The sequence below is a fragment of the Dipodomys merriami genome, unplaced genomic scaffold (genome assembly GCF_024711535.1).
Source record: "Dipodomys merriami isolate MVZ:Mamm:240054 unplaced genomic scaffold, mDipMer1.0.p SCAF_561, whole genome shotgun sequence".
NCBI classification, from domain to species: domain Eukaryota; kingdom Metazoa; phylum Chordata; class Mammalia; order Rodentia; family Heteromyidae; genus Dipodomys; species Dipodomys merriami.
In genome coordinates this window covers 509,731-536,631 of record NW_027206137.1, presented here as the reverse complement: position 1 = coordinate 536,631, position 26,901 = coordinate 509,731, and the positions used below count along the sequence as shown (strand labels likewise).

Sequence of the window (26,901 nt, the reverse complement as noted above, 5' to 3'; positions counted from 1 at the left end):
GCCAGAGAGAGAAAATCCAGGCTAGGAGACAGATCTGAGCTCTTGCTAGCAGCTGCGGCAGCAGCGGCGGTGGCGGCAGCGGTGGTGGCGGCGACTGCAGGGGCCATACCTGAACCACAGAGAGTCTGGCATGAAGGAGACAGATGCAGCGGGCAAATGGATTCTACTCAACACCAGCAAGAACCGACAAGGAGCGGACATCTTCATCCTGCAGTTCAGAGAACCAGAGATGACCCAGGAACCAAGACTCGGCGGGAGTAGAAGCCTGACATCCTCACTCCTTCCCAGGGAGCAGAGGAAGGAAGGCCACTCCCCCCACCCCCCCCAGTACCGGAGATCTCCATCTTGGATACCGACAAAGCTCGTTGGAGCTGCTAGCCCCAACTCAAGCCTTGGAATAAAACAAGTCATTTAGCAGGTCAAAAGAACTTAACGGCGGCGTGACCTGCCAGACTCAGCTCCACCCAGGGAAAAGTCACCCAGCTCAGGCGCCAGCCCTAGCAGTGGCTTTCTTCACTGGGTAATCAGAGCCAGAAGCTGCCCCTCCCTTCAGCAGCCTCGACAATCAATTGAAATTCAGTAAACAGAAACCCTGAGAATGGCTCCATAGTGGGTGCTGTGAATTTCTCACAAACTAGCCAGCGGGAAAAGCTACTGTTTGTTGAATGGCCTCAACTCTACCCAAAACCTAGCTTCATCACTGCAACTCCCTCTTTTGTGATTCTCAAAGTAGATCTGCCTCCCATTGAACTAGCCTTGGAGGAGGATCACAAAATCCTGGGTAAAGCAGAGCATGTTTCTGCCTGTTAGAAAAAACTGACTTAAGAAACCAACCAAGACACAGGACCACAAGCAGACCAGAGACTCCAACAAGAGGCTGGTTACATACACAAGGGAGATACTGGATTTTTCCCACCCCTCCCCAAAAAATCAAAGAACTTTCTTCCTCCTCCTCCTCCTCCTCCTCCTCTTCTTCTTCTTCTTCTTCTTCTTCTTCTTCTTCTTCTTCTTCTTCTTCTTCTTCTTCTTCTTCTTCTTCTTCTTCTTCTTCTTCTTCTCCTTCTTCTTCTCCTTCTTCTTCTTCTACTTCTTCTTCTTTTTTTGGTACCTTATATAAATTTTTTTTTCTTTTCTAAAACTTTTTTTAATCTTTAATTTTTGCGTTTTTAAAAAAAATTGTTTTCCAGTAACTTTTTATTCCTCTCATAATTTTTATTTTAGGGATACCTGAGTGTGCGTTTTTCTTTCTTTTTTTTGTTTTCTTTCTCTTTTTTTCTTTTTTAATTATCTTTTTGTTTTTTGTTTAGCTCTACTGGACTTCTGATCTTTTTTTCTTCCTTTCTTGTCCTTTTCACCATTTCCTCTCTTTTGTTCTTCTTTATGTGACTTAATTGTTGTCCTGCACATCCTCAGATAAACTCTTAGTTGACTATTAGACAATATCCCCCATTGTGTACACACTTAATCCACAAATTTATTACTCAATTCAAAACCTCTGAGGCTTAAATTCCTTAATAGCAGTACTTCCTCTTTATACCTATATAATATTTTAAGCATTTTTATTTTTATTTTTATTTTTTTGGTCGGTTGTGGGCCTGAACTCTGGGCTTGGGTGCTGTCCCTTAACTCTTCAGCTCAAAGCAAGTGCTCTACCACTTGAGTCACAGCACCATTTCCGGGTTTTTTTGTATATGTGGTGCTGAGGAATCGAACCCAGAGCCTCATGCATGCAAGGCAAGCACTCTACCACTGAGCCACCATCCCAGCCCCTTAAGCATTTTTATTTTTAAGTTTTTCATATCTCCTTTATATCCCTCCCCTTCTCTCAATATATTCACGTTCTTCTCTAAATAGATTGCTTTTGTTCTGCATAATATTATTAATTTTTACTTTTATATTTTTTCTATTCTCTTTCTTTTCCCTTTCCATTTCTTGTTTTTTATCTCTCTCTCTACTTTCATCCTACACAACCTATTTCCTGCTTTGAGATTAGGACTTAGTTAACTCTCCCTGTGCCTTCCCACATCAATCTATTACTTTTTTAAACCACATCTCTCCCTAACCCTAATAATTTCTGGTTGTGAAAATTCTTCTTCGCGGTTCGTAGCCCATTAACATATAGTTGTTTGATGTGGAATAGATGTATCTGTTGAACTAGATTGTATCTGTAGACTATTGTGTGTGCAAATTCAGACTTTGGTTGATGCTTGCCTTAAGATAGTGTACTAGCACAACACTGGAGCTCTTTTCATCTCAAACGGGCAGAGTAAGCCGGAAAAACACAAGAAAAATGGCAAATCCGGGTATCTCAATTCCCACTCTTGATAACCAGGGGAAGGAACAAATAATGAATAATCCAGAGGAGAGTTCTCAAATAGCTCTACAAACACTGCTGGCAAAAATGATAAATGAAAAGACTGAAAACATAAAAAGGACTGTATGAGCGTGATAGGGAGAGAGAGGAGGCAATCCAAAAGTTTATACAGGAATATCATAAGCGTGAGGAAGCTACTCAAAAATTGATACAGGATTTGGGTGAGCAGCATGAGAATTCACAAAGAGAAAGGCAGGAATGGCATGAGCAGGCTGAGAATACTCAAAGAGAACTACAGGAATCCCACGAAAGGGAGGAAGCTAGCAAAGAGTAATACAGGAATTGAGAGAGCAGGATGAGAATACACAAAGATCACTAAAGGAATTCATGGAATACATTAACAAAGAGCTGAAGGAAGTCAGGAAGACCAAAAAGGCAATGCTAAATGGAACCAAACAGAAGGAATGGGAGTCCAAGGAAACCATAACTAATCAACTAAGTGATTTGAGAATAAACACTGAACATCAAATTAAGGAAGTAAAGAAGTTCATACAAGATCTAAAACAAAGCTTCAACAAAGAATTTGAAGCCATCAAAGCGAGCAATTAGAAGGAAAAGAGATAAAAAACAAAGTAGAAAGTCTGGACAGCAGGTTAGACCATGAAGAAGATCGAATCTCAGGGTTTGAAGACAGCCTAGATATTATAGAGAAAGAAGATACTACCATCCAAGACAAGTCCAAGAAATATGATAGATCTGTCCAACACTTGGAAGACACCATCAGAAGGCCTAATCTAAGGATAATGGGCGTAGAGGAGCACCTAGAAACAGAAGTTAATGTTCTAGGAAATTTGTTTAACAGGATGCTAGCAGAGAACTTCCCAAACATGCAAAAAGATAGGCCTATTCAGATACAAGAAACTTTTAGAACCCCAAATAGACAAGAAGAATATAGAACATCCCACTATCACATTATAATCCAAACAGGATCAATTCAGACCAGGGAAAAGGTCCTTAAAGCTGTCAAGGAGAAAAGAATAATCACCTATAAAGGGCAACCAATTAGAATCACCTCAGATTTCTCAGCAGAGACAATCACAGCAAGAAGAGCCTGGAATGATGTATGCCATGCCTTAAAAACAAACAACTATCAACCAAGAATACTGTACCAAGCTTAACTCTCCTTCATAACTGAAGGCCAAATAAAAACCTTCCATAGCAAAGAAAAATTGAAACAATACATCTCCACCAAACCAGCCCTACAAAAGATTCTTAAAGATGTCCTACACATAGAAAACCAACAAGACCACAACAAAGGCCAAGAAACTGCACCCAAACTGAGAATCCAAGAACCTTAGGAAGAACCTAGTTTTCGCAGCCCCCAAGAAGGTGGATAACATGGCAGGAAATACCAAATACCCCTCAGTTCTATCTACTAATGTTAATGGACTTAACTCTCCAAGTAAGCGACATAGACTGTCTAGCTGGATTAAAAAACAAGATCCTTCTATCTGCTGCCTTCATGAGTCACATCTTGCCCGTAAAAACGAACACATTTTCAATGTTAAAGACTGGAACAAAATCTACCATGAAAACAGACCCCATAAATAGGCGGGAGTTGCAATCCTAATATCAGATAAAATAGACTTCAAATTAAAATTCATGAGAAAAGATAAAGAAGGTCGCTACATACTAATTAAGGGATCCCTCCTTCAGGATGATATTACAATTCTAAATATCTATTTACCAAACAATGGAGCACCCAAATGTATCAAAGAAACACTATTCTCCCCCAAAACCCACATAGATCAAAAGACATTAATGGTTGGGGATTTTAACACACCACTCTCCCCAATAGTTAGATCAACTCGGCAAACACTCAACAGAGAAACCGCAGATCTAAACAGTTGCATAGGTCAATTAGATTTAATAGACATCTACCGCACATTTCACCCAGCACCATCAAAATACACGTTTTTCTCAGCAGCCCATGGAACATTTTCTAAAATAGACCACATTTTAGGCCACAAAGCAAACTCAGAAACATTGAAGTTATACCAGGCATTCTCTCTGACGACAAGGGAATAAAATTAGAACTCAACACCAAAAGCCACCAAAGAAATTCTGGTAACACATGAGGCTGAACAACGCACTGCTGAATCACGAGTGGAACATGGAAAACATTAGAAAGGAAATTCAAATGTTTATGCTATACAACAAAAATGAACACACAAATTAACAGCTCCTCTGGGATACACCAAAAGCAGTACTCAGAGGCAAGAGTATATCTCTGACCTCCTACATAAACAAATTTGAGAGATCTGAAACCAATAATTTAATGACACATCTAAACCTCCTTGAAAAAGAGCAGCAAGATAAACCCCAATCCAGTAGAGGGAAAGAAATAATTAAAATTATATCAGAATTAAATTAATTAGAATCCAAAAAGTATAGAAAGAATCAACAAAACAAAGAGTTGGTTCTTCGAAACAATTAGCAAAATTGACAGACCCTTAGCAAATCTCATCAGAAAAAGAAGAGAACACACTCAAATAAATAAACTCAGAGATGAGAATGGAAACATCACCACAAAAACAACCAAGATTCAGAACATTATAAGGGAATACTTCTCAAAACTTTATGCTAATAAGTTTGAGAATAACGGAAATGGACCTTTTCCTAGCAAATACTGACATGCCAAAACTAAACCAAGATGAGTTAAACCATCTTAACAGGTCCATATCAAGCATGGAAATAGAAACAGCAATAAGAGACTTCCTGCTAAGAAAAGTCCAGGACCAGATGGTTTTACAGTGGAATTTTACAAGACCTTCAAAACACACCTCACACCAATACTCTTCCAACTCTTCAATGAAATTGAAATAGGAAAGTTCACTACCGAACACATTCTATGAAGCCATCATAACCCTCATCCCAAAACCAGGCAGGGACTCATCAAAGAAAGAGAACTATAGACCCATTAGTTTGATGAACATTGATGCAAAATTTTTCAAAAAAATTTTGGACAATCGACCTCAACAATTCATCCAAAAATCATACACCGCGATCAAACAGGATTCATTTCAGGGATGCAAAGCTGGTTCAATATACGCAAATCAATTAATATTATTCATCACATCAACAGGAGCAAGAATAAGAACCACATGGTTATCTCAATAGATGTAGAAAAAGCATTCGACAAGATACATCACCACTTTATGATGAACGTTCTGGAAAAATTAGGAATCCATGGAACATTCCTCAATACAATAAAGGCTGAATATGACAAACTTACAGCCAGCATTATATTTAATGGTGAAAAACTAAAGCCATTTCCTCTTAACTCAGGAACAAGACAAGGATGTCCACTCTCTCCACTTCTCTTCGATCTAGTATTGGAATGCCTAGCTACAGCAATGACACAAGATGCACACATAAATGGATCCAAATAGTGAAAGAAGAAATAAAACTCTCCCTCGTTGCAGATGACATGATCTTGTATTTAAAGAATCCCATAGACTCCACTCCCAAATTACTCAGGCTGATTCAAAACTTTCGCAAGGTAGAAGGGTATATAATTAACCCCCCAAAATCAATGGCTTTTCTGTATGCCAACAATGAGAAAACTGTGGCTGAAATTAGGAAAGGAACTCCATTTGTAATAGCCCCACAAAAAATAAAATATCTAGGAATCAACTTAACCAAAGAGGTGAAGGACCTCTATGATGAAAACTTTAAAATCTTGAAAAAGGAAATCAAAACAGAACTTCAAAAATAGCAAAACCTCCCATGCTCCTGGATTGGGAAGATTAAGATCGTGAAAATGGCAATACTTCCCAAGGCTATCTATAAATTCAACGCGATACCTATCAAAATTCCAAACTCATTCTTCAAGGAAATAGAAGAGGCAATCCAAAAATTCATGTGAAACAATAAAAGACCCCGAATAGCAAAAACGCTCCTCAACGGAAAGAACACTGCTGGAGGAATATCAATACCAAATTTCAAACTACTATAAAGCCATAGTAATCAAAACAGCTTGGTATTGGCATAAGAACAGACCTCAGGACTAATGGAATAGAATTGAAAACCCAGAAATGAACCCAGAGCCCTATAGCTATCTAATCTTCGATAAGGGAGCTAAAACAATAGAATGGAAGAAAGACAGCCTCTTCAGTAAATGGTGCTGGCAAAATTGGTTAACTACTTGTAGAAAATTAAAGCTAGATCCTTATCTATCACCCTCCACCGGAATCAATTCCAAATGGATCAAAGACCTCGAAGTCAAAGCAGACATTACAGGATGGAATAGGAGAAACCCTAGGTCTCCTTGGCTCAGGCTGAAATTCTCTTAATAGAGACCCGGAAACACAACAAATCAAAGAAAGGTTGGTCAAATGGGTTTTCATGACTTGCAGAGCTTCTGGGTGGCAAAGGACATAGCTAGCAAGATCACTACAAAGCCCACGGATTGGGAGATCTTCACTAGCCATATAACAGATAAGGGTCTCATGTCTAAAATATACTTGGAACTCAAAAAATTAAATCCCCCAACAACAAATCCTCAAAGAAACAACTGCTCAATAAATAAGTGGGCTAAAGACTTGAAGAGAAACTTCTCTGAAAAGAAAGGAGGATGGCCAATAGACACATGAAGAAATGTTCAACCTCCCTAGCCATAAAAGAAATGCAAATCCAAACAACATTGAGATACCACCTCACTCCAGTTAGATTGGCAAAAATCAAGAACTCTAACAACAACAGATGCTGGAGGGGATGTGGACAGAAGGGAACCTTACTTCATTGTTGGTGGGAATGTAAACTTGTTCAACTACTTTGGAAGCAGTATGGAGGTTCCTCAAAAGACTCCACATAGAGCTCCCCTATGACCCAGCAATCCCACTTTTGGGTATTTACCCAAATGTTTACAAACAAGACCACACTAACGCTACCAGCACAACTATGTTTATTTCAGCATTATTTACCACAGCTAAGATATGGCACCAACCCAGATGCCCCTCAGTAGATGAATGGATCAAGAAAATGTGGTATATATACACAATGGAATTCTATGCCTCCAACAGAAAGAATGATATTGCCCCATTTGTTAAGACATGGAAAGACTTGGAAAAAATTGTATTAAGTGAAGTAAGCCGGGCCCAAAGAAACATAGGTCCCAAGGTTTCCCTTATTTGCAATATCTAGTATATGTATGAGTCAACCGGAAAAGTTCAGATAATGTGATGTTAGGAAAATGAACCCTTAGATATGTATTTTAATGTTTTTTTCTTCCATGCATTTGTTTCTAATGCATTTATAATATTATTTCCTTGTTGATTTGTATGTCCCTCCCCCACAGTATAATCCCTGCTTCCACTATATTTGATGTCGGTATAACTTGTGGAGGAATTGGGGAAAATCAAGTCGTTTAAGGATTCAGGTGGACCTGTTGCAACAATGAGAAGTACAAATTGTCATGTAGCAAAGGAGCTTTACAACGTTGGTGTGGGGGGGGTAGAGGGGGAGGATTTGGTCAGGTGGCGGGGGGGGGAGGGGGGAGGCTGGGAAGGGATGTGAAGCGTAAACAAAGGAGGAGGCTGCAATGCTTGATTAGAAATGTATGCATTATCCCGCCACTGTAATTGTAACCCCTCTGTACAGTATGTTCACAAAAGAAATGAAAGAAAAATTAAAAAAAAAAAGTCTCCTTGACTTTCCTGCCTGGATTGGCTTTGATCCTCAGATGTCAGCCTCCTTAGTAGCTAGAATTACAGGCATGAGCCACCAATGCGTAGCATACAAAAATATAATTGTTAATATCTAAAAATTATAGTTCAAATATTTTATCATAAGTATGACCTTAACCATAGTTATTTTTTGATAATGAGGTTCCATTTCGTATTGTCACTACATGTGCAACATGGACTGGTCAGGCAGAGGAGTCTGTGATATTCTTATCTCCAATTAAACACAGAGAAGTTGAAGTGGAACAGTGGTTCAAGGAGCAGAGTACTAGCCTTGTGCAATAAAAAGCTCAGGGACAGCACCCAGGCCCTGTCTAAACCACAGAATTGGCACACACAGCAAACTCTCTCCCAATTTTTGTTTCAGCTGAGTTGAATAACTCGTATTGTAATAGCCAAAATTCATCTTTGCCCTTTTCATTTTGTCAGGTGAACTTTTCCATTGACACTCTAATAAACTGAGTCATCTAAGGAGACCCACAAACACTCACTTGTTGCCTGCTAATTCATTTAAGTACCACCGTTGTGAGTAATCAAATCTCTACAACTTTGTATTAAAACTTAAAAACACAAACCGTCAGTGTTTCTCAGGCCTTTTGCCTCTGTGCAGCTCCCTTGTCTCCTTTTATGTCTGCTAGTCCTGAGGCTTGAATTCTGAGTCCCTAAACTGCTTTGATAAAAGCCTAATGCCCTACAACTTGAGCCACAGCCCCACTTCTGCCATTTTTCGGCTCTTAATTGCAGATAAAAGTCTCATAGGCTGTCCTGATAGGGCTAGTTTTATCTATGATTCTCAGATTTCACTCTTCTGAGTAGCAAAGATTACAGGTGCGAACCACCAGTACCAAGCTTATCTGTCACTTTGATATACAAAATTTAAGTCAATTAAATCCCCGAAGTTGTAGGGATTTTTAATGACAGCAACAAAATTAATGCACATGCTATAATTAGAATATGCAATCAAAGCTTTTAAGGAGAATAATGATTTGTTCTAATTCTGCATAGAAATGAACATGTTAAGATCTCTATAATAAAAGCTTTCAGGATACTGATGATATATTCATAAATCCCAGCTACTCAGGAGACTAAGATCTGAGAATCATATGTATAGCCAGTCTGGGTAGGAAAGTCTGTAATACTCTTAACTCGAATGAACCATCAACAAACCAGAGGTGGAGCCATGTCTGAAGCAGTAGGGCACAAATCTTGAGCAAAAATGCATGAGGACATTGTCTAGGCCCTGAATTCAAGCCCAGGAAAGGCACAAAAATTAAAGTTAATTAATTACAACTTGAACCCAGATATTTTGTAGACTTTTTTATTGTGAAAATACTATACAGAGGGGTTACAATTAGATGGGCAAGATAATGAGTACAGTTCTTATCAAGCATTGTAGTCTCCCCCTTTGTTTCCCCTTCCCATTCCTTCCCATCCTCTCCACACCCCGCCACCTAATCCTCCTCCCCCATCACAGTTGTAAAGTTCGTTTTCGACATAACGAGTTGTACATCTCATTGTTGCAATGAGTCCAACTGTATCCTTATTTAAATGATTTAAGACACACAAATGCTTGAACTATATGGGCCTACATTGCTGACTGTCTTTCTAATAAAGACTGAAATAATAGTTTATTAGTCTACTATTATTCAATTATGCATGTTAACTTAATAATGGATATCTGCTGCCTGCTGGCTGTGTGTGGACAGGATGTTAGCTATGTTTGACAATATGGACATAGTTTTGCCAGCTTTGGATGTCACATGTTTGTGAAGGGACAGATAACAAATTAAAGAGTGATAAACATGTTTTTCCATCACTCATATCTCTTCAAAAATCAGCCTTTATCATCCTTAGAATATTTTTTTAAATTTCTACTAAAGCAGTCCTCAACACAGTTCCTGCAAATCCAATCTACATTTAATCTACATTTCCCCAAAATCATTTGGATAGGCTCACTCTTACCCTTCTTCTCTAATTAGCTTATCTGGGGCAAAGGAAAAGGACAGCCAACAATTTGGGTTTGCATTAGCCAATAATCTCAGCTACTTAGGAAGCAAGGCCAACTCAGAAAAAATATTATCAAGATCCTATCTCAGGATCAAACCCACCTGTAAATCCAACAACTCAGAAAGCTAGATGATACGATAATGGTTTGAGGCTTGCCTTGGGGTTGTAAACATAGAACCTTATAGGAAAAATAAATAAAGTTTAAAAGGCATGGCTCAAATTGCTAGAGTGACTACCTACAATGTGTAAAACCCTTCATTCAAACCTCAGAACTACCAAAAAATAATAAAAGACAAAAAACCGGACAGTTCTGACAATTCCTCAGTGCTGATGATGTAGGTTTGAGACATACTCTGAGAATCACTGTTCTAATTAAAAGCAATTAACCTCCAAAAATGACAGATTTACGTATTTTTATCATTGTGGTAAACACACTCAAGGGCAGCTTTGTCCTTTGATGAATCTGGGAAGATTTCAGAGAGTCTGCCACATTGTGGTGGAAGCATGTGTTAAGAAAAAGCTACTCAGCTCATGGACCAAATAGGAAGCAAACAGAGCACGAGGATAAATGAGAGGAACAGGCCAGGAAAGGATATCACTTTTAAAACCCCAGGTCTTTCAACTAGGTCTTTTAACCTTCAAAGATTCCATCGCTTCCAAAAGTCTATCAAATTAGGAACTTAACAATGGATTTACTTACTGATGAGGACAGAGCACTCAAATGCAATTACTTCACTGAAGCTGCATCTCTGAACATTAATCGCTACAATGGATGACTATCCTTTTTGGAGACATTCCAGGTCCGAACCATAATGAATATGATTTTAATGAGTAGCATTAAAAATTGGAAAAATTATGTAAGTATATCCTAATTTCTATTTAAACAATATTAACTAATACACCTTAGAATCCTAACGACCACCTCTCTACTCCTATCCTCACCAAGTTTTTAATCTCCTGTTACCTGGGGAAAAATTTCAAGCCCCAACTTTTTCCTTGTATGTCTATCAAACAATGAGATTTGTCTCACCATCAGAGATCTGGTTACTGATATCACTGAATGCCAAAGGAAATGAGTCAGAAAACCACAGAGACTGCCATTGAAAAGAAGAGGGGGGCCGGGCGCTGGTGGCTCACGCCTGTAATCCTAGCTACTCAGGAGGCTGAGATCTGAGGATCGCGGTTCAAAGCCAGCCCGGGCAGGAGAGACCGTGAGACTCCTATCTCCAATAAACCACCAGAAAACCGGAAGTGGCGCTGTAGCTCAAGTGGTAGAGCGCTCGCCTTGAGCTGAAGAGCTGAGGGACAGCGTCCAGGCCCAGAGTTCAATCCCCACTACCGACAAAAAAAAAAAAAAAAAGAAGAGGGGGGACCATGAATCCACAAAAACGAAATTTAAGGCTTAAAAATAGTTTAGAGGTCATGCACTCATTTCTCACGCCTGTCACCCTAGGTACTAAGTCTGAGATCTAAAGATAAGAGATTGAAAGCCAGTCTTAGGAAGAAAGTTTATGAGACTCTTATTTCCAAGTAAGCACTGAAAAGGTGAATAAGCTACATCACAGCAAAAGGTCCTGAGTTCAAGACCACATAACAGCAAACACAAAACAAAGTGATTTAATTGGAGGACAGAGGGCTGTGCATATGTGGGACTTGCCAGGGGAAGAGAGGATCTTCTCAGAGAGCCTGTCCTTTGCTCAGGGTTGGGAGAGATCTCCTGAGAAGTAGTTTCTAGCATACCTACAAGTTAATCTCTGGCATACAGTGCTAGCATCCTGCTTACCTGTGTGTGTGTGTGTGTGTGTGTGTGTGTGTGTGTGTGTGTGTGTGTGTGTGTGTGTGTGTGTGCGTGTGTCCCACTATTAGGTCTTGAACAATGGATCTCTCATTCTTACTGGGGTTCTTTGTTTTATTTTGTTTTGGCTTGTGGCTGGTGCTATGCCATATAGTTATGCCTCTAGTATCATTATTTTTGCTAGTTAATTGGAGATAACAGTCTTGAAAACTTGTCAGCCTATGCTGACTTTGAACGTTGGTCCTCAGATGTCAGCTTCCTGAGTAGCTAGAATTGTATCCATGAGACAATAGTGCCTCGCATAAAATGTATGTTTAAATATGTGCTCATTGTCTTCTGAGGCTGAGTAATATAAAAATGAATATGACATCATCTTTTCCTTCACTAACCTAAGAAACTATTCTTGTTTGACTCTGCTTTCATAAACGTGACTTTTCACTCCCAGTCTGCTATGCTGAAATTTTCCTTTTATTTATACATTTTTATTTATTTATTTTTATTGTCAAGATGATGTACAGTTTAGTGTTACATAAGGTAATAAATACATTTCTTGACAAACTTGTTACCCCATCCCTCAATTTTCTCCTGCTTTCTCTACCCCCATCACCCAGCCCCAAGTTGTACAGATCATTTCCAACATATTGTTTTGTTTATATTGTTGTTGTATTGGTTCCCCCCTTGACCTTTGTCTCTTCATTGTGTTACCAAACGTTTCTTTTAAAAATGCTATTTAGAGTAAGAGATCACTAAGCATGGAATTTTCTGCACTTCATCTGGTCATGTGATTGTTCATTACTCATTCCTGTTGGCAGCGAGGGCTGGTGGTGAGGGTGCCTGGGTACACAGGGTCAGAGAAGCTTCAGAAATTCCTGCCTGGATTTGACCAGAGCTAGCGCTACCGGTGGCCACTGTCCAAAGGCAGAAGCCACATTCTCAAGCAGAACTCATGAGGGAAGGAGATCATTAAAAACACTGGCATAGCTGGGTGCCAGTCGTTCATGGCTGCAATCTTAACTACTCAAGAGGCTGCATCTGAGGATCATGGTTCAAAACAAGCCTAGGCAGAAAAGTCCATGAGACTCTTTTTTGTTGTTGTTGTTCCGTCATGGGACTTGAACTCTGGGCCTGGGCGCTATCCCTCAGCTCTTCAGCTCAAGGTGAGCACTCTACCGCTTAAGCCACAGCACCACTTCTGGTTTTCTAGTGGTTTATTGGAGATAAGAGTCTCACGGACTTTCCTGCCTGGGCTGGCTTTGAACCACGTTCCACAGATCTCAGCATCCTGAGTAGCTAGGATTACAAGCATGAGCCACCGGTGCCCGGTCAGTGAGACTCTTTTTTTTTAATTTTTTTTATTTTATTTGTGAACATACTGTACAGAGGGGTTACAATTACATGGGCAGGATAATGCATACATTTCTTACCAAGCATTGCAGCCTCCTCCTTTGTTTACCTTTCACATCCCTTCCCAGCCTCCCCTCTCTCCCCCCACTCAATCCTTCCCTCCCCCGCCACGACGTTGTAAAGCTCGTTTTTGACATGACAACTTGCACTTCTCATTGTTGCAACAGGTCCACCTGAATCCTTAAACGACTTTTTTCCCCCATCTCCTCCACAAGTTATACTGACATCAAATATAGTGATAGCGGGGGTTATATTGTGGGGGAGGGACATAGAAAGCAACAAAGAAATAATCTTATAAATGCGTTAGAAACACATGCATGAAAGAAAAAACATTAAAATACATATCTAAGGGTTCATTTTCCTAACATCACATTATCTGACCTTTTCAGCTTGACTCATACACATACTAGATATTGCAAATAAGGGAAACCATGGGTTTACAGGCATGAGCCACTGGTGCCCGGTCCGTGAGACTCTTATCTCCAATAAACCACCAGAAAACCAGAAGTGGCACTATGGCTCAAGTGGTAGAGCATTTGCCTTGAGCTGAAGACCTGAGGGACAGTGCCTAGCGTCAGACTTCAAGCCCCATGACCAACAAAAGCAAACAAACAAAACAAAAAACCACTGGCAGAGTCCCAATTGTTCATTTAGTCCATGTAGCTTCTCCCACTCTGTGAGTGTGTGAGTGTGTGTGTGTGCGTGTATATGTGTGTGATGGCCTTAGGGCTTGATTTTTTGGCCTTATACTCTCTCTTCACTTTTGTGCTCAAGGCTAGGGCTCTGTCACTAGAGATACACTTGAGGTTTTTTGTTGATTAACTGGAGACAAAAGTGTCAGTTTTTGGCTATGGCTGGCTTCAAACCTCAAACCTCAGATCTTGTCCTCCTGAGTAGCTCAGATTTCAGACAAGCCACCCTTTCCAACATCTTTTTATTTTATTTTATTTTATTTTTTACTTTTTTTACTATGAGAATTCCATACAGAGGAGTTACAATTACATGGGCAAGATAACGAGTACATTTCTTATCAAGCATTGTTGACTCCTCCTTTCCCCTTCCCATCCCTTCCCATACTCCTCCCCTCCCCCCAAATGATCCTCCCCCAAGTTGTTAAGTTCGTTTTTCGACATAACAACTTGTACATCTCATTGGTGCAATGGGTCCACCTGTATCCCTAGTTAAACAATTTGTTTTTTCACTCCTCCTCCACAAATTATCCCAACATCAAAAACAGTGAAAGTATGGGTTATACTGTGGTGGAGGGACATACAAAGCAACATAGAAATAATCTTGTAAATATGATAGAAACAATTGCATGAAAGGAAAAAAACCAAAAAACATCTGAATACGTACCTTGGGGTTCATTCCCCTAACATCAACTTATCTGACCTTTTCTGGTTGACTCAGACATATACTAGTTATTGCAAATAAGGGAAACCATGGGACCTATGATTCTTTGGGCCTGGCTTACTTCACTTAATATATTTTTTTCCAAGTCTTTCCAATTCCTAACAAATGGGGCAATTCCATTCTTTCTGATGGAGGCATAGAATTCTATTGTGCCCACATTTTCTTGATCCATTCATCTACCAAGGGGCATCTGCGTTGGTTCCATATCTTAGCAATGGTAAATAATGCTGCAGTAAACATAGTTGTGCTGGGAGCTTTAGTGTGTTGTTGATTGTGAACATTTGGGTAAATGCCCAAAAGTGGGATTGCAGCTCTATGTGGAGTATTTTGAGCAACCTCCATACTGCTTTCCAAAGTTGTTGAACAAGTTTACACTCCCACCAACAATGCAGTAAGGTTCCCTTCTGTCCACATCCCCTCCAGCATCTGTTGTAATTAGACTTCTTGATTATAGACATTCTAACTGATGTGAGGTGGTATATCAATATTTTTTGATTTGCATTACTTTTATGGCTAGAGAGGTTGAGCATGTGTCTATTGGCCATTCTTCTTTCCTATTCAGAGAATTTTCCCTTTACGTCTTTAGCCCACTTATTTATTGGGAAATTGTTTCTTTGAAGATTTGTTGTTGGGGGATTTAATTTATCGAGTTCCAGGTATATTTCAGATATAAGACCCTTGTCTGTTGTAAGGATAGTGAAGATCTTCTCCCAATCCGTGGGCTTTCTATTAATCTTGTGAACTATGTCCTTTGCCATACAGAAGCTATGCACTTTCACGCAATCCTATTTGTCCAACTTTTCTTTGATTTCTTGTGTTTCTGGGTATCTATTAAGAAAATTTTGGCCTGTGCCAAGGAGACCTATGGTTTCTCCTACTCCATCCTGTAAAGTTTTCAGAGTGTCTGCTTTGACTCTGAGATATTTGATCCATTTGGAGTTGATTCTGGTGCAGGGAGATAGATAACAATCTAGCTTAATTTTCTACAACTAGTTAACCATTTTTGCCAGCACCATTTACTGAAGAGGCTGTCTTTCTTTCATTCTATTTTTTTAGCTCCCTTATCAAAGATTAGATGGCTATAGGTCTGTAGGTTCATTTCTGGGTTTTCAATTCTATTCCATTGGTCCTGAGGTCTGTTCTTGTGCCAATACCAAGCTGTTTTGATTACTATGGCTTTATAGTAGAGTTTGAAATTTGGTATTGATATTCCTCCAGCAGTGTTCTTTCTGTTAAGGATCGTTTTTGCTATTCTGGGTCTTTTATTGTTCCATATGAATTTTTAGATTGCCTCTTCTCTTTCCTTGAAGAAATGAATTTGTAGATAGCCTTGGGAAGTATTGCCATTTTCACCATGTTGATCTTTCCAATCCAGGAGCATGGGAGTTTTTTGTCACTTTCTACGTTCTGTTTCGATTTCCATTTTCAGGTTTTTAAAATTTTCATCATAGAGGTCCTTCACTTGTTTGGTTAAGTTAATTCGTAGTTATTTTATTTTTTGTAGGGCTATTCTGAATGGAGTTTTTTTCCTGATTTTAGCCACACTTTTCCCCTTGTTGGCATATAGAAAAGCCATTGATATTGGGGGATTAATTTTATACCTTGCTACTTTGCCAAAGTTTTTAATCACCATGAGTAATTTTGGAGCAGAGTCCATGGAATTCTTAAAATACAAGATCACCTCATCTTCAAAGAGGGAGAGTTTTACTTCATTTTCCCTATTTGGATCCACTTTATGTTTGGGTCTTGTCTTATTGCTGTAACTAAGCATTCTAATACTAGATTGAAGAGTAGAGGAGAGAGTGAGCATCCTTGTTTCTTTCCTGAGTTTAGAGTAAATGGCTTTAGTTTTTCACAATTGAGTATAATACTGGCTGTAGGTTTGTCTTATACAGCCTTTATTGTATTGAGGAATGTTCCATGGATTCCTAATTTTTCCAGAACATTCAAAAGGGGTGGTGGATCTTGTCAAATATTTTTTCTGCATCTATTGAGATAATCATGTGGTTCTTGTCCTTACCCTTGTTGATGTGACGAATTATGTTTATTGATTTGCGTATATTGAACCAGCACTGCATCCCTGAAATGAATCCTGTTTGATTGTGCTGTATGATGTTTTTGGATGAATTGTTGAAGCTGATTTGCCAAAATTTTGTTGAGAAGTTTGGCATCAGTGTTCATCAAAGATATGGGTCTATAGTTCTTTCTTTGATGAGTCCCTGCCTGGATTTGGGAAGATGGTTATTATAGCTTCATAGAATGAATTCGGTAGTGAACTTTCTCTTTAATTTCATTGAAGTGTTGAATGAGTACTCGTGTGATTTCTGCTTTGAAGGCCTTGTAGAATTCCGCTGTAAAACAGCAGAAAGGAGGTCTCTGATTGCTATTACTATTTCAATTCTTGATATGGGCCTGTTAAGATGGTTTAACTCATCTTGGTTTAGTCTCTGCATGTCGATATTTGCTAGGAAATGGTCCATTTTTGGCAAGTTCTCAAACTTATAAGCATAAAGTTTTGAGAAATATTCCCTTATAATATTCTGAATCTTGGTTGTTTCGGTGGTGATGTTACCATTCTCATCTCTGAGTTTATTTATTTAGGTGTGTTCTCTTCTTTTTCTGATAAGATTTGCTAAGGGTCTCTCAATTTTGTTAATGTTTTTGAAGAACCAACTCTTTGTTTTGTTGATTCTTTCTATGATTTTTTTTGGATTCTAATTCATTTATTTCTGATTTAACTTTCTTTATTTCTTTCCATCTACTGGATTGGGATTATCTTGCTGCTCTTTTTCAAGGAGGCTCAGCTGTCTCATTAAATTATTGGTTTCAGCTCTCTCCAATTTGTTGATGTAGGAACTCAGATCTATAAACTTGCCTCTGAGTACTGTCTTTGCTGTGTCCCAGAGAAGCTGGTAGTTTGTGTGCTCATTTTTTTTGAATATCATGTACAATTGAATTTTGTTTCTAATCTCTTCCATGACCCACTGGTGGTTCAACAGTGTGTTGTTCAGCCTCCATATGTTACAGGACTTTCTTTGGTGGCTTTTGGTGTTGAGTTCTAATTTTATTCCCTTGTGGTCTCAGAGAATGCAAGGTATAACTTCAATGTTTCTGAATTTGGACAGATTTGCTTTGTGACCTAAAATGTGGTCTATTTTGGAAAATGTTCCATGTGTTGCTGAGAAAAACGTGTATTCTGATGCTGCTAGGTGAAATATTCAGTAGATGTCTGTTAAATCTAGTTGATCTATGCAGCTGTTTAGGTCTGCGGTTTCTATGTTGAGTTTTTGCTGAGTTGATCTATCTAGTGGCGATAGTGGTGTGTTAAAGTCCCCAACAATTAATGTTTTTAGATCTATATGAGATTTGAGAGAAAGGAGTGTTTCTCAGATAAATTTGGGTGTTCCGTTGTTTGGTGAATAACTATTTACAATTGTACTATCCTCCTGAAGGAGAGATCCCTTCATTAGTATGTAGCGACCTTCTTTATCTCTTCTAACTAATTTTAATTTGAAGTCTATTTTATCTGATATTAGTATTGCTACTCCTGCCTGTTTATGGGGACCGTTGCTTTGTAGATTTTGTTCCAGCCTTACAAAGTCAAAATGTGTTTGTTTTTATGGTCCTTGCCCAATTTCTATACAAGACTGCCCAACATCTTGCTACCTTGTTATCATCTCCACTGGGTGAGAAGCACATGTGAAGGCTGTTCTGATCTAATTCACTTAGTAAAGAAAGGCATATGCAACGTGAGTAATTTTCTACATTCTGGAGTGGGAAAGCTAAGGTATAAATGATTCTTGATTTCTAGATCCGTTCCTGTTGGTGAGAAGACAAACATACTCATGAAATATTTTATTTATTATTAGTATGATCAATGAATTAATTCAGATCAGGCCTGAAGAAGCACCAAGCTCTTCTCCATAGCTGGTACAGGGCTGACGCTGGATGTGATGGAAAAAGATGGGGTCAGCTGAAACAAAGAGGCTACCCCTCTTGATCTTTGTCACTGTGTAGTTGGTATGTCTGAAAGAAGACCCCTCTCTCTGCCAGGTGATTGTGACTCATGCTTATAATCCACGTTATTCATGAGGCAAACATCTGAGGAATGAGGTTCAAAGCCAGCCTGTGTAGGGAAGTTCATGAGACTCATCACTAATTAGGAGCCCAAATATCTGGAAGTGAAACTGTTGCCTAAGTTCTACTCTTGACTAAAAATCAAACAAGCAAGAAAAAATAAACAAACAGAAAAACTGACTGAGCCAGTCCCTGAGATCAAGCCCAAGACCAGCACAAAAGATGGAGGGGGAAGAGAAGCCCTCTCCCATACTGGAATCCCCACTCCGCACCCCCATAGAGAGTTCTCAGAGGGCTGGAGCTGACTCCTCTACTAAGTGTCAAAGAGCAGAAATGGAGAAAATGAGCATTTCTGGTGAAAGGAGCACTGGTGCAACAGCAAGCTGGGGCAAAAGGAAAAGGCTTCAGCCTGGCCTTTCCAATTGCACAGCAGTTATCCCAAGCCTTTTTATGTCTGAGGCCTCTGGACATATCCAAGGCAGAATATCTCTATTTTAGATTATAAAAAATACTGTGCTACTTCATCAGCTGAAACCTTTAAAATGGAGATATTTGATAACTATTTTCCTATACACAAAGATGAAATCTACTGCTCATTTAAAAACAAATCCAAGGAAAGAAATATAAGTGCAATGGGAAAGTGCTTGCCTTACATGCATGATGTCCTGGTTTCCATCTAAAGCATTGGAGAAAAAAAATGAGAAAACATGGAAAAACCGCCCAGAGTTATCAGAGCATAAAAAGAGCATGTCTGTGCAATGGATGCAAAGTCTCTCTCCCATGGAAGTTCTCTTTTACTTTGGCCTTGAGCAGTCCTGTGTGCAGGCTCCTTGACATCATATCATGGCCCATCGCCCCTGGAACAATGAACACTGTGATGAGGTGACTATACCCCAGAGGTAGGTACCAAAATTATAACTTACTCAGAAGGACTAAAGAATGCATAAAGATCTTGGGTTGGCTTTGTGGAGCTTCTGACTAGGCCTGGGGAGTGATATGACCTGCAGACTGTCCAATGGTCATGAGAGACATATAGTTCATTCCTAAAGACACCTCATTAATACCTACATAACCCACACCAACTAGTGCCTTCCCTCCCATGGGCCTCTCCTGTCTAGCAAGGGTTCTGATGGTCTTTTCCTTCAATAAAGTTATGCTGTCTTACCTCTTCCTTTTTGTCTGTAGACTCTTTCCTCAAACTAAGGAGACAAAGGACCTGATCCAGGTGTTACATTTTATTTTTCTTGTCAGTCGAAAGGCTTGAACTCAGGACCTAGACACTGTCCCTCAAGGCTAGTGCTTTTGCACTTTGAGCCACAGGACCACTTCTGGTTTTCTGGTGGTTAATTGGAGATAAGTCTCAAACTTTTCTGCCTAGGCTGGATTGAAACTCTGAAGTTTAGACCTCAGCGTCCAAAATAGCTAGGATTACAGGTGTGTGAGCCACCAGTGCTGGACAAATGGTTGTGTGTGTGTGTGTGTGTGTGTGTGTGTGTGTGTGTGTGTGTGTGTGTGTGTGTGTTGGTCCTAAGGCTTAAATTAATGCATAAACATTGATTTGGATTTTTTTTTGCTGAAGATTAGTGCTCTACCACTTCAGTCATAGTTCTACTTTGGGATTTTTGGTGGTTAATTAGGGATAAGAATCTCACTGAATTTTCTTGCCTGGACTGGCCTTGAACTTAGATCCTCAGATCTTAGTCTGCTGAGTATCAAGAAATAACAGCTAGAGCCACCACCACTACAGCTGAGTATTCTATTTTATTCCATTCTCTGCTAACTCATGATAAAGAGGCTCTCTCCTAAATTCCCATAGATTTTAGAGTGCTGTGTGGAATACCAGCTATACACAAGTAATGAAAGCTGAAAATCTCAATGGGAAACTGGTGCCCTTCTATGGATATTCTGCATCATTCACTATAGTACTGAGCAGTCCCATATGCAGACACTATACATCCCATCACCATGGCACTGAGCAGTCTTGTGAACAGAGCCATAGACATTGGATCAATATGGCCCTGAGCAGTCCTGTGTGTAGACCCCAACGATATCAAATAACCATGACCTTGATAGTTAAGCATGTGACCTCTACATTAGGATAAAAACCCAACAGTGAAGACTTTCATAGGGGAGGCTGGACGTGAGGGAAGTGTTTATTAGAGGAAAGTGGCTGCTAAAAGATCTGAAGTGGGTGGGTGACATGATGGAGTAGGGTCTTGGAAAGCCTCTACTGAGAGGTATGTGGCCATGGTGTCTTCAAGGAGCAGATGTGTCAGTGTTAGGGAAGAAATGACTAAAAGAAGGATTCAGCTTGTTTCCCCTGGGGTCTATGGAATTCATTTGCTAGGAACAACCAGGATATAATCTGTGTATGAGAAACAAAGGTTTCACCTATCATCCACTCAATGCATGGGGATGAGACTCTGGTCCAGGGAAACCTTGTGCTGAGTGGCTGACATCACTAAGTCACACATCTGTGAGTACCCATCATGTTTGCAGACTCAACACCTAGGTATACCATGTGTGATTGGAACAAACGCATTCCCGGTGTGTCCCTTGGGCACTGATGATACTCTAGCACAGGTTTGGTGGCAACACAAAAAGGGCTCAAGATAAAAGCATTCAGGATCCACCAGCTTTGGTGCCCAGGAAGCAGATAAAAGTTCTGTTTTGAAGCAGGCCATCATGTTGATACTGAAAACCTAATAACTGAATCACATCTTTTGTCTCTATGATCTCAAAGAATGAGTTCATGGATGCAGAGGGAAGAATAAAACAGCAATGATTTATTGAAGAAGAGAATATCAAATGTCTTGCTAGACAGGAGGGGTCCTAAGGGAAGGTACTTACTGGGATGCTTTGTACAGGGTTTAATTGTCTGTAGGAGAGAGCTATATGACTCTCAAGGTCATAGGACAGTCTGTGGCCATATCCATCCCAGACCCAATCAGAGATGTTACACAGCTTGTATGAGATATCTGCATCCTTTAGCCCTTTTAATGGATGTCTGGTCCAGCAGACACCTGTGAGGCTCAATCAGGTCACTGTTCACATGGAAGTCTACTAGTGGCTCAATTGATAGGGCTTCTCTTCTAGCTTTGTGTTGTGTTGTGGTGCGTGTGTGTGTGTGTGTGTGTGTGTGTGTGTGTGTGCGTGTGTGTGGTTAATTGGAAATAAGAGTTCCAAGTACATTCCTTCCCTCTGAGCCAACACTGAACCATGATCCTCAGATCTCAGCCTCCTGATTAGCTAGGATTATAGATTTGATCCATAAACAAAGGGCTGAAAAAATAGTCTTTTAATAAGTTCATAAATTCATTTAAAGAAGTATGAAAACAGCACCATTACTTAAAATTCAATCACCCCTCAGTATCCTCATGGAATGGGCTCGAGGACCCCCACCAATAACAACATCTTCACACACTCAAGTTCTTTATATAAAATAGTATTTGTATAGAACCTACAAATAATCTGCCACACACATTCAAGTGTCTCTACATGACATCATACTTAATAACAGGTACATGCTATGTAGCCAGTGGATTTACTATAGAGTACAGTACAAGTATATGAGAAGAAAATAGTGTATAATTATTTCCCTTGACAAGCCACATTTGGTGGAATCTACAGTGTTGGAATGTGCAGAGACAATAGCAGGTGAATTAAAGGTAAACCTGAAGATGAAAACTGGCAGGAATGGAGACGAGAAAAATGCAAGGAGGTGGAGAACGAATGGGTTAAGGCCTGAAGCATTTGGAACTGGAGAAGAGGAGCCAGTGGCCCAATTAACAGTACTAGGGAAGGAAAAGGGATGAAGAGGAAGGATTAGTTCACATATATTTGTTCTTATCCTATCAAGATTTATTTAGCTTCCTTCAGAATTGAAGTTCTAAGAGAATTATCAGAATTCTCAAGTCCATTCCTTACTAAGTCAGAAATGGATTTCATCTCACAACAAGATGGTAATCACAAAAATATTCAACATCTCCATGGAAGTTTTAAAGGCTAATATCAATCAATGACTTGAATTACCTTGGCAAGGAAGACACCTGTAAGAATTTATGGGTGAGTAACTTTAAAAAACTCCAACAATGACAACTGGCTCTTAACAGCCCAACACTCATCATGAAGCAATGAGCTTTTCCTTCAATGTTGTCTTTTCCATTTTTTTTTGTGAAGCAAGATTACCATATTGCTCCTCTGTAATTTGAGAGACAGTGTCAAGAAAGAGAATGGATAAGTTTGAATCACCTCTTGATGACAAGAAAGCTGAAGCAATTTGATTGTCTCATGACTGTCTCATTGGCCAAGGGGCAAAAAGGGTAGTCACAGTTGAGAGGCATTTTCCATCCACCTTCCAAATGCATTTCTACTTTCTTCTGCCTGTTCTGAATCCACATAAGCTAGCTTATATTGACTGCATCAGTAAAGACTGACTAGCCCTGGAGGATTGGCAGGGATGGGATGGTGTGCAAAAGGCAGAAGTGACCAGGAGGCCTGAAAAGAAGGGAGGGCTGAAGTGAGAGAACCACTGCTAATCTCCTCTTCAAAAAATCCCTCAATGGCTGAACCAATCTTTTCTGTTTCCATGTCTCAAATGCTGTAATTTCTGTAATGAATGCTGAGAGTCACTCAGAATCATAAGCTCTGCCCCTAAGTTTCTTGTCAATTATAGGCCTAAGTCAACTCTTGTCTCCACAGGCAAAAAATATGTTCCTTGGGCCATCATGGTGGACCTAGAGCCTGGAACCTTAGACTCAGTGAGATCAGGACCATTTGGCCAGAGCTTCAGGCCAGACAACTTCATATTTGGTATGTCATCATGGTCTATGGGTCCTAACATCCAGGCACTCCAGTGCTGGGCTGAGCCTTTATACACCTAGATATTGTCCTCACCTAACCCACCTATTCCAGTCCACTGGAGTCATGCCCCTGGCCACTCAGACAGCTCAGATCAGTGCAACTCTGCAAGCCCTCCATGACAAAGAAGCCTCTGAAGGGAAAGATCAGCAATCAGGGAAAGCCTCCAACAAGGTTTCAGCACTGCTGGTCATTTCAAATGCCCGGCAATAACAGAGAACTACTTCAGGACACCAGAAATCAAAGCATAGCTATGTGTGAGCAAGGTGCAGACAAGTGCTTGCAGCTTAGCTTTCCTATGATCACAATGTGCTCCTGTCCCTCCTGTGAAACTAATTACATTTCCAGTATTGAGGCAGGCTCTGTTCTTCATTTCTACAAGTAGTTGATTTGGGTTAAAATGTATCTTCCTCCACATTGTCTTTATTTCTTTAGAACCTGGGTGATTTGTAGGGTCCCAGATACAATGAAAACATTTCCTTTATTTCACCAAAGTTATCTAAATTAAAAGCAAAGCTTGGCTCAGAAGAGTCCTGTTGTCTTCACAATGCAAATGGCACAGTAAATATTCTTGGAGTGTGTGTCCCATCATGGCTTCTATCTGATAGGCCAGAGCGGGGCAACCAATAACTGGACCAAGGGCTACTACACAGAGGAAGCTGAGCTGGTGGAGCCGGTACTGGATGTGGTGAGGCGGAAGTCAGAAAGGTGTGACTGTCTACAGGGTTTCTAGCTGGCCCACTCTTTGGGAGGTGGCACCGGGTCAAGCATGGGCACCCTGATTCTCAACAATATTCAAGAGGGGTACCCAAACCACACCATGAACACCTTCAGTGTCATGCCCTCCCCGAAGGTGTAAAACACAGTGCTGGAACCCTACAACGCGATCTTCTCTGTCCACCAGCTGGTGGAAAATGCAGATAAAACTTTCTGCATCAACAACAAGGCCCTGTACAACATCTGCTTCTGTAACTTGAAGCTACCCACGCCCAACTATGACGACCTGAACCACCTGTTGTCAGGCACCAACAGCGGGGTTACCATCTGCCTGTGCTTCCCTGGCCAGCTGAATGCAGACCTGCACAAGCTGGCCTTGAATATGGTGCTCTTTCCCGCCTGCACTTCTTCATGCCTGGCTTTGTGCCCCTGGCCAGCCGTGCCAGCCAGCAGTACCATGCTCTCTCAGTGCGCGAGCTTCACCCAGCAGATATTTGACCCTAAGAACTTGATGGTCACCTGTGATCTCCGCCATGGCTGCTACCTGACAGCGGCTGCCATCTTCCGAGGCTGCATGTCCATGAAGAGGTGGATGAACAGATGCTCAACGTGCAGAACAAGAACAGCAGCTACGTTGGAGACTGGATCCCCAACAATGTGAAGACGGCTGTGTGTGACATCCCCCCTTCCCTTCCCCCCCACACCACCCCCACATGGACTCACGATGTCGGCCACCTTCATCGGCAACAACATAGCCATCTAGGATCCCTTCAAGTGCATCTCAGAGCAGTTCAGTGGCATGTTCCAGTGCAATGCATTCTTGCACTGGTACATAGGTGAGGGCATAGATGAGATGGAGTTCACTGAAGCTGAGAGCAATATCAATGACCTGGTGTCCGAGTACCAGCAGTGCCAAGATGACACTGCTGATGAACAGGGGGAATTTGAAGAAGACTTGGTGGAGGAACTAGTTTAAGACTTCCCATTGCTAGCAGTGCAACAGGAGTGTCAGAGCCTGCCTACTTCTCAAATTAATGGTGCTTTCCTGAGCTCCTGTTGTCCTGGAGTGGGATCCTTGCTGTGTATCATTATGCACAGCCTTTCCTGTCAGAAACTCACTGGTGGTGAATGTAAAAATACAGATTTCTTTTAAATATAATTGTATGAAAGCCTTATTTATATAAATAAAGAAGTATACATTTTATACTCTTAGTCCTTATTCTTCTTAAGAATCCCTTTTATTCTTTCAATGTATTTGAAATATAAAGGTGGCCAGCAGGATTTAATCTTAGCAATATAGGCCTGGTGCTCAAGAGGAGTTTCAAATTCATGGTATTCCTGCTATTTTGAAGAGGAGTATGACAAATGCCAATATTTTTTATTTTCCCTGGCCCAGTTTTAAAGTTAGCAATCTCTCAATAGCATGCCAGTAGCAAAAAAGCAGTTTGAAGAGAAAGAAAACGAAAACTAAATGTTACAATTTTCCTAGTACCAATTTGATGTTTGGAGTACTGACAGGATTGACGTTCAAGGCTTGTCTGGGCACTGAGGTAGCAGGGCCTCTTCCTCCTTTATTCTGACACAGGACTGGCTATACCTGCCACCCATTACACATTCCTCTTTGGGAATGGAACCACAAAAGGCAGTTATGAATACTGGCCATTAGAGATCTACTTCTCCTTCACACAATGATAGGTTCTTGTCTCATGCCCCATCAGAGGGATTGCAGTCACATTCTCCAGAAACTGTAGCAGGAACCCCGATCCCTGTGCTTACAGTTCAGTTTACAGTGAAGCAGAACTCACAGGATGAGTGCAAGATCTTGGTTGCCAGGGTAGTTTCTCAAGGCATCTGGCAACATTAAGGACAGAAGTGAGTCTAGCTCTTTGAGGGAGTGAAAAGCTGACCAGCCCCATAGTGTATCAAGAACTGCTTGATTCTGTCCTTCCAAGTGAAGGAGAGAAGGGGAGATATGGCCCAATGACCCATTCTCATACTCACTTTTCCAGCATTCAAAGCTATCTGAGCCCCAGGGGGGAGTTGTAAGGACAAAAGGGATGCATGGAGCTAGACTATTGGGTATGGTTACTTTACATGAGTAAGATGGAAATCTCAATTGCTTAGAACCTACAATGGCCAGGAAGAGGTCGAACACTTCTGTTTTCACAGGAGGCCACATCAGTCAAGGGTTCTTTTTGCCAGAATCTTTCACTCTTCTTGCAGTGAGGCTTCAGGTAGGTTGTCTGTGCCAGGCATTCCTCCATGGCCACCAATAACCTGTAAGCCCCTTTTTATTCAGAAACAGGACCTATGGGAATTTAGCAACTTTTAGAAAGCTCTAAGGAAAAGATACTACTGGGTGAGGTGCAAGTTCCTTGCTGCTAGTAAAGTTGGGAAATAGTAATTTCCCTAAGCTTTCCTCTACCAGGCCTGAGGTTGGAGTAGGGTGGAGATGATGGGGTATAGATCTTTAAGCCAAGCTGATCTCACTCATTAGAAAGTAAACTTCCCCAGGGGGTGATCTGTGACTAGAAGCAAGATGTTTTCTGTCCTTGCCCCAAGGCATATCA

At 40.5% G+C, this 26,901-nt stretch overlaps 1 pseudogene; it reads left to right on the top strand.

Moving 5' to 3' along the window:
- LOC138812323 (leucine-rich repeat-containing protein 14B-like) overlaps positions 1-24,992 on the top strand; it is a 43,689-nt pseudogene extending 18,697 nt beyond the window's left edge.
- Positions 24,993-26,901: the final 1,909 nt, after the last annotated feature.